Source organism: Peromyscus leucopus, chromosome 1 (genome assembly GCF_004664715.2).
Source record: "Peromyscus leucopus breed LL Stock chromosome 1, UCI_PerLeu_2.1, whole genome shotgun sequence".
Classification (NCBI taxonomy): domain Eukaryota; kingdom Metazoa; phylum Chordata; class Mammalia; order Rodentia; family Cricetidae; genus Peromyscus; species Peromyscus leucopus.
The window spans coordinates 152,741,968-152,758,613 of record NC_051063.1 but is presented as its reverse complement, the minus strand read 5'-3'; the positions used below and the strand labels follow the sequence as shown (position 1 = coordinate 152,758,613).

The following is a 16,646-nucleotide window of genomic DNA, read 5'->3' as shown; positions in this document are numbered from 1 at the left end:
TTGTTTATTAGTAGCATCTGCTGAGGAGTTATATTGACCTCTATGATTCATTTTAATAGATAGCCATCAAAAGAACTGAGCAGAGGGATAGAGTTGAATTTTCTGTTTTAAAAGAATCACTGTGACTGCTGAATTGAACATTTAATGGTAGAAAAATGTAATGCAGAAACCAGATAAAAGGCTGCTTAATGATTATAGGTTATGGACAATTATGACTTTATCACCAGGAAATGGGTTTATGGAGAAAAATGTGGTAATATCTTAGATATATTTCAATAATGTACATTATAGAGTACAAGAGATTTGGAAGATGTCACCACCTCTATAACTGTGTCATGTGATTGGCATCTACATCTGTGTTTTCATTTACTAACTAAATCACTAATTTAAATTTAAATTTTCTTGAGCTCCTTGCAGAATGGAAATGCTACTGACTAAGGTTTATAAAAAATACTAATTTAGTGGACAGTAAAAAAGTAGAGGATTGGGTTGACAATAAATTAACTTTTAAGATAGCTAGCATTCTTCTAAGTAATGAGGTAGACAACTGATACAGTGGTTAGGGAGAGGAATGTTTTGGAGAGATTAATGTTGCAATCATAAGGATACAGAATTTTGTTTATCACATCCTGAGCTAGGTATGGTTCAAGGGAAGTAATGTTGAGTGCACATATTCAAAGATAAGGCTCAGGAGATATTACTGTACAAAGATTTAAAGATTGAGGAGGAACAAAAAAAATTTAGATTAAAAATGCCAAAATTAAGAAACAAACCTGCAAAAATAAACAAAGAATAACATCAACAAATAAAACAAGCAAGCAAACAAACAATAAATAACATGGTTTCTGTTCTGTGTTGGCCAACTACTGGGCATGGGTCCTAGCATGGAGTGATAATCCATTAGAGAAAACTGATTTTCTCATTACCAACAGGCATCAAATGCAAATAGTTTCTTGGTTCCAGTGGTTGTTTTTTTTTACTTTTCTTTTAATTTTGTTTTGTTTTAATTGAGAGAGAGAGAGAGAAAGGGAGAGAGGGAGAGAGAGAGAGAGAGAGAGAGAGAGAGAGAGAGAGAGAGAGAGAGAGAGAGAACTTGAATTTGGGTGCATATAGGGAGATAAGGAGGATCTGAGAGGACTTTAGGAGGGAAAAGAATATGATCAAAATATATCATATGAAAATAATTTTTAAAAAAGGGGTAGGGAGGAAGTGTATAAGGAGATTGAGAAGAGGTAACAGATGGAATTTGAGGAAGTCAGACAAATGAAATGCTTCAGTCTGGAGTGGAAATTATTGGTCCCTATTCATTGATTTTGTATTTCACATACACTATGATTTAAACAGTGAGAAGCAAATTGTCTCATTTTAAAGGCCACTGGGCATAGCAATAAATGTTGGTAGAATTCCATCAAAGGGCAATACCACATTAAGCCATCACATAAGGGTCCCTAAAGTGAAAGGGAATATAAAATTACCTGATACACCGTGACTAGGGCAAAGCAATGTGGGAGAAAAGATCATCAGAAAATCAAAACATGTCTGGCTCCTCTAAAGTCTATTATATCAAGATGAGTATATTGTAAGCCACCATAGAAGGAGCTTTAAACTTAGCTGTGACATGATCCATGGTGTTCTTTATAAAGACCTGCCATAGTTCTGGAGAGTTGGTTGATTCATTATCTTGGGAATAAATATCAATGAAGGCTGCTGTTTGGCATCATGAAGACAACATAACTGATTGATTGACTATTTCACATTTTCATTTCATAATTTTGACATATATATGTATATATATAAAACCTCTAAATAAAAATGGTATTTTTAGCATAAAAATTTCCAATCTAACTTAATTACCCACAAAATACACATCAATAGCAAATGCTTTCAAGACATTTTATCAAATAAGTGTCATATAATTTCTGATTTTTTTCATATTTTTCAAAACATAATGGCTAAGTATAGGACTTAGAAATGTGGATTCTAACAACTTTACATTTCGGATTTCTGAGCTTTAAGCTCAAATGGCACCAGAAAGTTCCTTTTTTACTGTAGGGATGCTAAGAATAAAACTTAGCACAGCATTGCAAAACACAGAGGCCAATTTACTTTCTATGTGCAGGGTGAGTGCATACCACAGTGCACAGGCTTTCAGAGCAAGCATCTTTGGCCACTGAGTCATCTTGCTGGCCCACCAAAGTAAAGAAACAACACACACACACACACACACACACACACACACACACACACACACACACACACAGCTCTCCAGGCTGGGGACATAGCTCAATAACACAATGTACACTTACTATGCAAGGACCTAGGTTGCATCCTGAGCACCAAAACCAAATTGCTCTTTTAACCCTGATCTGTTCAACACAGGGTCAAGATGCTACCCTGTAGCCACCAGCCTTCACAGACCCAAGACTTCTCTGGTCAGCTCTGCTCAAGCCCTCCAGCTTAAACCAACAGGATAAACTGTGCTCCATAGGCCAACATAACTGAGTCAGTTGAACACTGGACGAAATCCAGTCAGGCCTCTAGATGTGTCTGCCAAAACCCTGTTATGCTGCAGTCACTGTCTGGCGCATGGCAGGTGGCTCTGGCTTCTCACCCTTCTGTTCTGAGATGGGGGCGGTGGGCAAGATTTCATGTTTAGGGTCCACAATGCTCACATGATCAGGCAGAGTCTTCTTAGGGTCAGTCTTACCACTTGGGTCTGAGGGCAGCATGATCCTCACTTTGATATCCAGCATACCATGTCTGAGGAGTTCATGGCCCATGGCAGTATCAGCATAGTAGTTAACAGGGTCTCCACTGTGGATCATCAGACCATCTGCAAACTTCATGGACCTGGCCCTCTGTCCTCAGAGCTTTCCAGATACCACAATCTCGCAGCCCTTGCCCCCACTCTCCACAGTGAATATCATAGCAGGCCCTTCACAGAGCAAGCCCTCCTAGGAGTTTGTAGCATAGAGACTCTACTTGGGCAATTGTAGCACTAATCTTAAATGGTCTTATTAATAAAAACAAACCCAGGGCCTGGTATTGGGGTGACCACTGGAAGATCAGAGAAGCAGAACAAGCCACAGCCACCCCACCTTGCTAATTCCTCCGCTGATCCTGTTTCCTCAGACTGGAGGCCTCTGAATCCTCATCCAAATGGTTCTCAGCTGAACTGCTACTCAAAAGCCTAAAAGCTTAACTAGTCTAGTTCCTGATTTTCACGACTTATATACCCTTCTGCTTTCTGCCATCACTTGCTGGGATTAAAGGCGTGAGTCACCATTCTTGGCTGTTTCCAATGTGGCCTTGAACTCACAGAGATCTGAATGTCTCCCAAGCGATAGGATTAAAGGTGTGTGTGCCACCATTTTCTGGCCTCTGTATCTAGTGGCTGTTCTGTTCTCTGACCCCAGATAAGTTTATTAGGGTGCACGATATTTTGTGGAACACAATATCACCACAGGCAATGGCACACAGACCTCTTGTGGCCACCCTTTCTTTATAAAGCTCTACGCTGCTCACAGGGAAGCCGAACCTCTTCTGGACTACTGCAGTCAGCTCTCTGATCAGACGACCCTTCTCACCAAGAACACTCTGTGTTCTGGTGGCTAAGATAATGATTTCCGTTCTGGCTGGTGTAACTCGGACTTCAACTCCGGAGTAGCCATCTTCAGCCAGCTCCCCAGAGTGGGAAACTCATTGTGTTCAGCTCTGGAGATGCACCAGCCACAAACTTCCTCTTCTTGGAAGTCTGCACCTCCATCTTGCCGCAGCACTTCTCTGGAAGGAAAGGAAGTGACTTACAGGCAGAAGTGGGTACATCCTGTGTTTTCCTTTAGTGTAGGTTTTTGGCATCTTTGTAAACAATCCTGGGGCTGTCTCGTTGTGAGCTTTCTTTTGGAAGATCTGTCTGATCTATATGGCTGACTGTGTCAGCACTACGCTGTTTTTGCTACTGTGACGAAGTTGAATGATTGAAATCAGGTATTCTGCTGTCTCCAACATTATTGATTTTGCTCAGGATTTTTTTCAGTAGCCAAAGTCTTTTATGCTTCTATAGGAATTTTAGGGTTGGTTTTTCTACATGAATTGAATTTTGATGAATAGTGCTTTGAACTTGTATATAATGTTTGGTAATATAGACCATTCACAATATTAATTCTGCCTATCCCATGAATGGTCATTCCATCTTACAGTGTTTTTTTTTTTCAATTTCTTTAAGTGTTTTAATATTTCCAGTTTCTTTCTCAGTATGTTCCTTTTGGATACACAGAAAATTAGTATTTTTTTGTATGTCGACTCTGTATCTTGACACTTTGCTGAAAATGTTTATCAGTTCTAAGAAATGTCTAGTCTTTTGTGTCTCTTATACATCAGACATATCTACAAGTAGGAATACTTTAACTTTTTCCTTCTTTATTTGTAACCACTTTATTCCTCTTGTCTTATTTCTCCAGCTAAGATTTCAATATAGTCAGGTTGAATAAGACAGGAGAAAGTGGACACCCTTGTCTTATTCCTGATTTAATGGAAAACTTTTGAATTTTCTTCATTTAGTATAAAATTTGATTATAATTTTGGTATACATAGATTTTTATTGTGTTGTGATATATTCCTTCTATTACTAGTTTCTTCATGTACTTTAAAATGAAAGGATATTGGACATTATCAATTTCTACATTTATTAGGGTAATTATGTGATTTCTGGCCTTGAGCTGATTAATGTGATATATATATTTGATTTGTATGTGTTCAATCATCCTTGCATTCCTTGAAAGAAGTCTACTTGGTCATAGTGAATGAAATTTTGATGTTTAGTTGAATTTGGTTTGCAAATATTTTATTGAGAATTGTTTGCATCTATGTTTGCCAGTGAGATTGTCCTATAAATTAATTTGTTGTGTCCTTGTCTGGCTTTTGTATAAAACTAACTTCATAAAATGAGTTTGTCCATTTTTCTCCCCATTTTGAGTAGTTTGAGAAGTATTGGTGTTAATTTTTTAAGGGACTGGGTAAAATTAGCACTGAATTCCTTTGACCTAGCCTCTTTTTTTTGGGGGGGGGGGTTGAGACAGGGTTTCTCTGTGTAGCTTTGGGCCTTTCCTGGAACTCACTTGGTAGCCCAGGCTGGCCTCGAACTCACAGAGATCCGCCTGGCTCTTCCTCCCGAGTGCTGGAATTAAAGGCGTGCGCCACCACTGCCCGGCACCTCCTCTCTTAATTGGGAAACTATTATTATTGCTTCAGTCTTGTTGCTTGTTAAAGGGCTAATTAAGTTGACTATGTCTTCTTGGTTTAATTTTGGTAGGTCATATATGTCTAGAAATAATAATTTCTTCTAGATTTTTCAAATTTCTCAGGATACAGGTTTTTAAAGCATTCTGTAAAAATCTGAATTTCACTGGTGTTAATTGCCATGTCTCCCACTGAGGTGACTTGGGTAAAAATGGCCTCTATGGCCTTGTGTATTTGAATGCTCAGTCATCAGGGAGTAACACTATTTGAAAAATATCAGGAGGTTGGAGGACATGTGTCATTAGGGGTGGGCTTTGAGGTTTCTAAAAGTGTCTTTCTGTCTAAGCCAGTGGATCAGGATGTAGCTCTCAGCTACTTCTCCTGTGCATTACATGCTGCCATGATGATAATGGACTAGATCTCTGAAACTGTAGGCAAACCCCCAGTTAAATGCTTTCTTTCATGACAGTTGCATTGGTCATTGCATCACACAATAGAACAGTGACCAAGACATCCTCCTCATTTCTAATTTCATGAATTTGGTGTTCTCTATCCTCCTTTTAAAAAAATACAATGTCTGTTGTATCTCAAACTGGCTTCAAACTCACTATGTAACTAAGGCTGCTATTGAACTCTTTACAGTTTTGCCTCCTGGTGATGTAGGGTCACTTTGTATATTGGGACCATGATTTATTTGGAATTATTACCAGAATATCAGAATTCATGGTACCCATGAACATTAACAATGTGGGAAGAGAGAAATTAAATCTTTAAGTTGTGTTATATTAGAGAGCTGGCAATCTGAGAAGGCAATGGGTTACCATACTAGAAAGTAAGCCTTTTACATTGTCTTTCATGTAGTGGGATTTATAGGGATAGAGATAAAGATAGTCAATCATTGTGGAGTTCAGTCTTGCCCCTCTGGTGAGCTAGTCAGCCACATTCTTAAAACTTGTAAAATGTGTGTTCTCTCATTATTGTCCATTACACTCTTCACTTCTTCTCTGGACATTTGGGCTTAGCAACTCCTTGGAATACTGAGTCTAGTTATTGTCTGCCAGTATCACCCTGTGCTCCTCCAGGTGATACCTGGGCTAGAGTTAACTAAGAAGAAACAGGCCATCAAAAGTACATACACTTTAAGATATCAATAACATGTGTACTGGCTGGTTTTGTGTCAATCTGACACAGGCTAGAGTTGTCAGAGATGAAGGAGCCTCAGCTGAGGAAATGCCCCGTGAGATCCAGCTGTACGGCATTTTCTCAATGCGCGATCAATGGGGGAGGGCTCAGCCCATGGTGGGTGGTGCTGTCTCTGGGCTGCTGGTCTTGGGTTCTATAAGAAAGCAGGCTGAGCAAGCAAAGGGAAGCAAGTCAGTAAGCAGCACTCTTCTATGGCCTGTGCATCAGCTCCTGCTTCCAGGTTCCTGCCCTGTTTGCGTTCCTGTCCTGACTTCTTTTGGTCATGAACAGTGCTGTGGGAGTGTAAGCCAAACAAACCCTTCTTTTTGGTTATGTTTTTTGGCTAAGAAATTGACAAACCCTAAGACAGGATGGGAGTGCAGATTCCTTCCCATAGTAAAGTACAAAAGTCTTCCCAGAGCATGGAATGGAACAGTATCCTTATCTATCCTGTCACTCCCCATGGTTAGCAACAACTCTTCAATCATAAGATCAGTTTCATTTGGAAGATGGCATCCTGCTGCCACGACTCTTGTTGATTGTTAGCATCACTTCTTACCAGCAAGGGAATTCTCTACCATGTAGTTTTGCACATTGGAACACACTATATGCACAAACAAACTGGTACTGTCACCCAGCCTTGATGCAGAGGGAGGAGCTTGGTCCCACCTCAACTTGATGTGCCATGCTTTGTTGACTCCCACGGGAGGCCTGCCCCTTTCTCAATGGAGGAGGAATGGATGGGGGGGGGCTCGACAGGAGGTGTGGGGAGGGAACAGGAAGAGAGGAGGGAGGGGGAATTGTGGTTGGTATGTAAAATAAATAAAAAAATTTAAAAAAGGATAAAGAGTAGGAAACTCAGGAAAGCTTTATTGAGGCAGGAAAAGATCAAAACTGAAGAAACCCTCTCTCTTCATTACACTAGAGACAATCTTATGAATTATCTTAACTTCTTGCTAGATATAAACAATTTTTAGAACATACTGTGAAGAATAGAGTGTAGCTAGAGTTTTCTTGCCTTGCCCACAGTCAGGACAAATCTTTGTCACCCGCCAGTCCCACAGCCACTCAGACCCAACCAAGTAAACACAGAGACTTATATTGCTTCAAACTGTATGGCTGTGGCAGGCTTCTTGCTAACTGTTCTTATAGCTTAAATTAATCCATTACCACAAATCTATACCCTGCCACGTGGCATGTGGCTTACCAGCATTTTCACATGCTGCTTGTCCTGGCGGTGGCTGGCAGTCAGTCCTTCTGTCTTCCTGTTCTTTTATTTCCCCTCTCTGTTAGTCCCGCCTATACTTCCTGCCTAGCCACAGCCAATCAGGTTTTATTTATTGACCAATCAGAACAACACATTTTCCATACAGACCATCCCCCAGCACAGTCAAGTGCAGGCCATCTCAGACACCTGCACTCAGGCCCGTGGTCCTAATCATCCTCTATGCGGACCTGCTGGGTAAAGCCACGAGGAACCCGAGAATGGGCTCCCACAAGACATACAGAACATCCCACAGCAATAGAGTCTTTGGCAGGGTAGATAATTCATCTCCCCAGTGGGTAACAATGCCCCTACTTTGTTTTTGGAACTACAATTTGAGGGATTGGGGCTGATATTTTAGACTTGGTATGAACATTCTCAAATTATGCTTGTGTCTGAAACAAATGTCATAAGTAGAATACAAATAAGAGCCAATGTTAAGGAGCTATACAGTTATTGCTAGGTAACCATAACCATGCATAAGAAAGATTTCTCCTTATCGCTCAGCTCTAATTGCTTTGCAAGGGCAGGCATGAAAGATTCCATTTTTATTGTTGGTTTTGGGTCTTGGTATGTAGCTGAGGCTGACCTCAAACTCAAGAGTTCCCCTGCTTTAGATTGCACACACACACCACTATGCCCAGGGTGAGTTCCCTCTGGGTTTTGTGACTTCCCTCCTTGTCTCAGGAAGCTCTCTTTGAAGACATCACAGATGAAGCATCTGATGATTTGGTTTTAACTGTTCCTCATTGTTGAGATGACAGCTGTTCTGGCTAATCTGACACCACACTGGGGTGTGTGTAAGTGACAGATGTCAAGGAGTTAGTGGCAGTAAATCCATTTATGACCAAACGAGCAACTAAGAAGTATGAGAATGGTGCTTAGTACAACTCCATCTGGTGTTCATTCTAAACTTCATTTGGTGTGTTGTGTGGGTGATGCCCTCGCATCTAAAAAATTGTAGCCCAGGCCCTTTGTTAGAAGCTGCACTCTAAAGCATGTCAGTATACAACATTTACTAGAATTATAAGGAGCATTTACTCCTTTGAAGAACCGTGGATCTAGCCAATGCTTTTCCCTCACCATGGAGGATTAAGGGGAAGAAAACAGAGAGTGGTTCAGAAGTGATTGTTAGACAAGACTCACTTTCGGGATAAATGATGGTAGGCTGGCCCCAGACAATTTATATCTTCATTAAGAACCCCAACATATCTGAAAACAATGAAGACTAAGAAAAATTTTAATGACATAATATTGCATCTATTTATAACATATATTAAGGGTTAATGAATAAAGCTATATCAATATGTGTGTGTGCTTGTGTACATGTATCTCACAAGGATATTTTCTGTTTCAGTCAGAAATTTTGAATGCAAGGAGTCAATGAACATAGAGACCTAGATTTAATATTGTCTTTTTATGAATAATTCTAGTTTTATCTTGGTGAGTTTGTAATGTACATAATACCTAATTATATACTAAAATACCTCATCTCATCATATAATAGATTTTATTATTTATTAAGAATGAATAAATGTTGAGTGACAACTTCATCTTCCCTTCTTAGCAATGACAAAGTTTATGTACAGTTCATGTGGGACAAAGCCTAGAAACAATGCAAAAGTGTCTCTAAATGTCAGTCAGTCCTTTATTTTTAAAAATCTTTTATACCTACATTTTATGTTTGCCTTGAAAAATATCAGTTCAGAAATTTTCTGAGCATTTAACAAATGGATATCTTAATATAATGAATGTTTAAATGCAAGATATTATTTTTCTCATTTGTAAGCCTGAAGCAAGTTTTCTTTTATTTTGCAGTCTTTTTCTAGAACTGACATTTGATAGCAAAGTCCTTGCATGACCAGTTTTTCTCCCTTTGTCCCAAACATTAGTTAACCTTTAATGCAACTCTAGTACACACATGCATGCATGCACACATGCATGCACGCATACACCACATCTCTGTTATCCATTCACTCCTTTATGGAACCCAGGCTGATTCCATGAATGTGCTATAGTGACCATTTCAGCAATCAACATGGAGTTTTCAGAGAACTCTACTGTATCCTGACATTGATTTCTTCCAGTGTGCACTCAGCAATACTATAGCTGGCCCCTAAGATAGATCTATTTTAGGTTTTGAGGAAGTGTTTTACTGATTTACATAGTGACCACACTAATTTGAACTTTTAACCAAAGGCTACAAAGGTTCCTGTTTCTTTACATCTTTGCCAACATTTATGTGTTTTGGTTTTCTTTCTTTCTTTTTTGTTTTTCCTTTTATTTTATTTTACAATATCATTCAGTTCTATGTATCAGCCACGGGTTCCCCTGTTCTCCCCCTCCCCTTCCCCCCAGCCCACCCCCCTTTCCCACCGCCTCCAGGGCAAAGCCTCCCCCGAGGACTGAGATCAATCTGGTAGACTCAGTCCAGGCAGGACCAGTCCCCTCCTCCCAGACTGAGCCAAGTGTCCCTGCATAAGCCCCAGGTTTCAAACAGCCATCTCATGCAATAAGCACAGGACCCGGTCCCACTGCCTAGATGCCTCCCAAACAGATCAAGCCAATCAACTGTCTCACCTATTCAGAGGGCCTGATCCAGCTGGGGGCCATAGTTTTAGTTTTCTTGATGGTGACCATTCTTGATGAAATCTCAATGTAGTTGTAATGCACATTTCCATGATGGCTATGGGTATTGAACACTTTTCCACCACCATTTGTACTTCTTTTGAAAAATGCTTGTTCTAATCAATTGCCCATTGTCTTAGTTACTTCTTTATTGCTGTGACAAAACATCATGGTCAAGGCAACTTATAAAATAAAGCATTTAATTGGGCTTACAGTTTCTGAGGGTTAAAGTCCACAGTGAAAGGGCAAAGGCATGGTGGTAGAACAGCTGAGAGGTCACATCCTAATCCACAAGTTGGAGAAAGAGAGAACTCAAAATTGTGTCCTTTGAAACCTCAAAGCCCACACTCAGTGACATACTTCTTCTAGCAAGGCTACACCTCCTAATGCTCTCTCAGAAGTTATTAACTGGAGACCAAGTATCCAATCATATGAGCTTATGGGGGCTGTTTTCATTTAAACCACCACACTCATGTTGATTGGATTATTTATTTTTTTTGGTGTCTAATTTTTTTAGGTTTTTTTTTTGTATTCTGCGTACTAATCCCCTGTATGATGAACATCTGGCTAAGCCTTTGTTCCATTATGTAGTGTGCCTCATCAGTTTCTTGTTTCTTTTGCTATGTGGGCACTTTGTAGTTTGATGTTGTACCATTTGTCAATTCCAGCACTTGAGTGGTGCAGGCAGGGAGACGAAGCTTGAGGTCAGCTTGGGTCCCCTGTGGCAAGAAGGAGTCTAGAAAGAAAAACAGAAAAAAAGACAGGAAGATATAGAAATTAGGTGTTAAAAGGAGGAAAAATGAGAGGGTACTATAAAAGACAAAGAAAAAAGTTGCATGAATAAGAATTTATATCTAAATATTTATATCTGATTAAAAGTTTATATAGAAAAATGTACATGCTCCAAAATAAGACAGAAAAGAGAGAAATAAAAATAAAAAAATAAAATAAAAAATAAAAAAGAAAACAGGTTTGTGATCCTTTAAGTTCAGTCAATTGGCAGCTATGGAAGATTTTGACCTAGCCTGTCTCTTCCTTTTGTGACCCCTCAAGTGTGTTTTACTTGGTGAAAACAAATTTGTTTAATATTTGGCTCCCTGCCTCTCTCTCTCTCTCTCTCTCTCTCTCTCTCTCTCTCTCTCTCTCTCTCTCTCTTTTCTTTTTTTGTGGTACTTGCCCAACAACCACAAGGTGCGGTTTGTGGGCAGAGACAACTGTAGTTAGTTCTTCATGAACAGGTATGGTAGACAAGTTTCCACTGACTGGTCCTAGCCTCTCACACGTTTTGATATCTTCATGGGTGAAGTTGCCTATCAGAGTGCAGTGCTTTCCACCATCGGAGACTGCTCAGTGTCTGTGTTTTCACACCTTAGTTACTGTGGGTAATTACTGGCAACTGCTTCCCCTTACTCCTTACCTCTCCTTGTTAGCTTCTGTAATTGATGGCCTCAAACAGGAAACATTATTATGTCTCTCATGACTACATCTGATTTCCCACCATGTTCAGTTCATATCTCTGACTCAAAATCTTTCCCTTGTAGTTAACTTGAGACAAGGACTCAATGGATTAAAACAAGACCTTTCCTGAGAATTCTGAGAGATATGACAGTGCAGGGAACTTGGATTTCTTAAGCTGGAGACTCAGGAATCTTTCCAAATGGATTACTACTGCCACACAGCAATGGAATAGGAGGAATAGTGGAGAACTTTGCTAGTGCCATTACATCATACAGTCTACAGGACCCTTGTCTGGTTATAATGCAATTTTGGTTGGCATTGGGAACAATGCTACTTTTGTTTTTCCAGTCTTTCCTTTCTTTTCTCCCCTGCTTATTCCTTTTATTCCAGCACTTCTGTGACTTCCGTGTGCTAGAGCAGTCTAGTCTGATCTCTATTTTCTTTTTTTAAATGAGATTATTTCTATTCACAGCTTAAAATGTGTTTTTTTTTGAGGCTTATTTTCTTTATTTCTTGTATATCAGTCCCTGCTTTCAGTTGCACACTCCAGGCATCATGTGCTAAATGGTATTTCCGTGTTCTCGAAACCCTTTAAAAATAAGGCTGCCTGTTACCTATTGCAACTTCAGTGCTTTCTCAACACTGTCTACCTTGAAGGGCAACTGTTCTACACCTGTTTCAGCTCTGCTTCCTGGAGATGCTAGTGGTTGGTTGTTGCTAATAGTCAGTGATCTTCCTGAATCCATGGAGCTTTTATTCTTACAATAATGTTTCCATTGACAAGCATGGATTCTCTGTATATCAAAAAAAATCATATCTTGTCTAGACAGGGGTAATTTGACAGATTGTTATGCTCGCTTCAATTTCTTTCACTTGTCTGTTTTGTTGACACATATAATGATACTGTAGCAATGGTTGGTGTATTAGTCACTATTGCTGTGATAAAGCACTGTGGCCAACACAACTTATACAAGGAAGGGCCTATTTGGGGCTGACTGTTCCAGAGGGATAAGACTCTATCATTATCACAGTAGGGAAGCATGGCAGCAGGCAGATAGTCATGGCATTAGAATAGCAGCTGAGAGCTCACATTCTGATCCACAATCAGGAAGCAGAGAGTTCACTGGGCATTTTGGAAGACTCTTGAAGCCTACCAAAGGGACCCCCTCCCCCTTGTTGTATGTGATACACCTCCTCCAACAAGGCTACATCTCCTAATCCTTCCCCAACACTTCCACCAAATGGAGAACAATGATTCAAACATATGAGCCTATGGGGGCCATTCTCATTCAGATCACCACAGTAGGCATCATTTCTGAATTTGATATTAGCAATGATTTATTTAGTGCCACTCCCCTCTGATTGATCTATATCTATCTATCTATCTATCTATCTATCTATCTATCTATCTATCTATCTAGCTATCTATCTATCTACCATCTATCTATCTATCTAAATTATTGAGTTTTTTAGTCAGGAATTGTTACTGAATTTTCCCAAAAGACTTCTTGTATCTATAGAGATGATCATAAGGTCTTTTTTTTTTTTTTTGAAAGACAAATGTTTAAGTAGCATCTGTGACTTTTGTACTTCAATGATTGGAATACTAAATCTTCCCTGAGGCAGTCAATATCTTCAACTTAGTGGGAACAACAAACTATGTTGTAAAAGGAAATTTGCAACCTAGTTAACTATCTCAATATTTCATGCAGCCATGGTACTTCCTTCCAGGTACTTGTGTCAGGGCTGGCAACCATGGAGTCAGTATCAATTTTTATCAGTGTCTCTATGGGTTCCATGAGCAAATTCTGGTATATATTTTAGGCAACCACTGATGACTTCACATTATTTTAAGTACATAAGTACATAGTTAGGTTCTTGATTCTGGGTCTCTTGTTATCATTATTTTTTTCTTCTTCTTCGAGTGGTGGGCTGGTAGAAATAAAATATTTTAAACTCAGCTGCTAAGAGTTCATGATTGTGACAGGCATGCCATGTCCAGGAGATAGTATATTACAACACCACTCCTCAGCCTTCGGCCCTTACGTTCTTTCTTACATCTTCCAGGATGTCCCCTGAGCTGTGGTAGTAGGATTAATGCACATGTCTGATTTAGTGAGCAGTCTGTCCTTTCTTCCTAGCACTTCAGTCAGATTCATCTCTCTATGAACTATTCTCCACTGGAAAAATAAGCTTCTCTGATACAGGATGAGGCACTCCAGGTCTATAGGCAGAAACACACACATTTAGCAATTTATCCCCTGTGATGGAATTCAAATTTGGCTTCAATGAGCCTCAAAGATGTATCAGATTCCTTCCACCAAGAAAAGAGGAGACAATTTTCTCATTATGGTTCTGAGGCCAAAGAATTAATACCATCTTTTGAGTATAGTCAATTACATTTCTTCTTGTGGACTGCTATCTACAAGCATGAAGCTCTCCCACATACCTCTGTTATGTAGAAGCTCCACAAAACTTTGCAAGGAATAGTTGGACTCTCACACAACTTTTAGAATATTTTATCCATAATTATTCATCATACTTTGTGGGAGCCCACTTCTGACTCAGTTTCCCAGTTTGAATCTGAAGTCTATTCTGAGTCAATAGAGTTCAAGCTTGTGCTGTGGGATGTTCTGTATGTCCTGTGGGAGCCCGTTCTCAGGTTCCTCGTGACTTTACCCAGCAGGTCCGCATAGAGGATGATTAGGACCACAAGCCTGAGTGCAGGTGTCTGAGATGGTCTGCACTTGGCTGTGCTGGGGAATGGTCTGTATGTCAAGTTGCTCTGATTGGTCTATAAATAAAACACTGATTGGCCCGTGGCGAGGCAGGAAGTATAAGTGAGACTAACAGAGAGGAGAAATAAAAGAACAGGAAGGCAGAAGGAGTCACTGCCAGCCACCGCCAGGACAAGCAGCATGTGAAAATGCCGGTAAGCCACGAGCTGCGTGGCAAGGTATAGATTTATAAAAATGTATTAATTTAAGATATAAAAACAGTTAGCAAGAAGCCTGCAACAGCCATACATTTTGTAAGCAAAATAAGTCTCTGTGTTTACTTGGTTGGGTCTGAGCGGCTGTGGGACTGGCGGGTGACAAAGATTTGTCCTGACTGTGGGCAAGGCAGGAAAACTCTAGCTACAGTTGGACTCTCATACAACTTTTAGAATATTTTATTCATAATTATTCATCATACTTTTTGGGAGCCCACTTCTGACTCAGTTTCTTAGTTTGAATCTGAAGTCTATTCTAAGTCAATAGAGTTCAAGCTTGCTTGCTCCAGGGCTGTGAGAAAGTCCTGATTAGGCCATGGGAAGGAACATACTATCTAGCTAGACATAGGCTGCTGATGCCAGCCAGAGGTACATGGAGATAGGAAATTAAACTGCGTGCTCCTTGACTCAAGGACAGGATAGATAGTGGTTGAATGCCTATGCTGTGCATTGCTCTACCTCTGTCCTTCAAGATGGTATACAAGCTGGCTGTGAAATAAACTCAGGACTGTCCAACATTGACGGGCAGTCCTCTCAACTCTTTCCTGTTTTCTTCACTGTCTCTACAATCTGCACGCCTCCACCCAGATACCTAGTGGACTGGTCAGCAGGTTCCAACAAGACTTCAAAAGGTGATGATGACATTTTCTGGTCTTTTCCTTGAACCCAAATGCAATATATATATATATATATATATATATATATATTATATATATATATATATATATTTTAAAGTAAATTTATTTTACAACATCATTTAGTTCAACATAATAGCCACAGATTCCCCTGTTCTCCCACTCTCGCCCCCCTCCCCTCCCCCCATCCCACCCCCATTCCCACCTCCTCCAGATCAAGGTCTCCCCGAGGACCGGGATCGACCTGGTAGACTCAGTCCAGCCAGGACCAGTCCCCCCCTCCCAGACCGAGCCAAGTGTCCCTGCATATGTCCCAGGATTCAAACAGCCAACTCATGCAACAAGCCAGGACCCGGCACCAACACACGGCTACCTCCCAAACAGATCAAGCCAAATGACTGTCTCACCCATTCAGGGGCCTGATCAGTTGGGGGCCCCTCAGCCTTTGGTTCATAGATCCTGTGCTTCCATTCGTTTGGCTATTTGTCCCTGTGCTTTATCCAACCCTGGCTTCAACAATTCTCGCTCATATAAACCCTCTTCTTTCTCACTAATTAGACTCCCAGTGCTCCACTAGGGGCCCAGCCATGGATGTCTGCATCCAGATTCCTCAGACCTTCCTTGGATGGGGTTTATGGCACAACTAACAGGGTGTCTGGCCATCCCATCACCGGAGTAGGTCAGTTCCTGCCATCTCTCGTCCATTGCCAGCAGTCTTTTCTGGCGGTATCTTTGTGGATCTCCGTGGGCCTCCCTAGCTCTCTGCTTCCTCCCCTTCTCATGTGGTCTTCATTTACCATGGTCTCCTATTCGTTGTTCTCCCTCTCTTTTCTTGATCCAGCTAGGATCTCCCACTCTCTTTCCCTCGACCGTCGCTCTTCATTGTTCCCACTCATGACCAGGTTGTTCATGTAGATCTCATCCATTTCTCCATGTCTTTTTTGGGGTCCCGTTTTCCAGGTAGCCTCACTGGTGATGTGAGTAGCAGTTCAGTCTTCCTTGTTCCACATCTAGTATCTTCCTATGAGTGGGTACATACCATATTTGTCTTTCTGAGTCTGGGTCACCTCACTCAGGATGATTTTTTCTAGATCCATCCATTTGTCTGCAAACCATATGATGTCATTGTTTTTCTCTGCTGAGTAGTATTCCATTGTGTATATGTGCCACAATTTATTTATCCATTCTTCAGTTGAAGGGCATCTAGGTTGTTTCCAGGTTTTGGCTATTACAAACAATGCTGATATGA

General features: G+C 40.5%; 1 pseudogene; it reads right to left on the bottom strand.

The window, feature by feature from the left end:
- Positions 1–2,561: 2,561 nt before the first annotated feature.
- On the bottom strand, positions 2,562–3,766 carry LOC114685637 (annotated as a pseudogene).
- Positions 3,767–16,646: the final 12,880 nt, after the last annotated feature.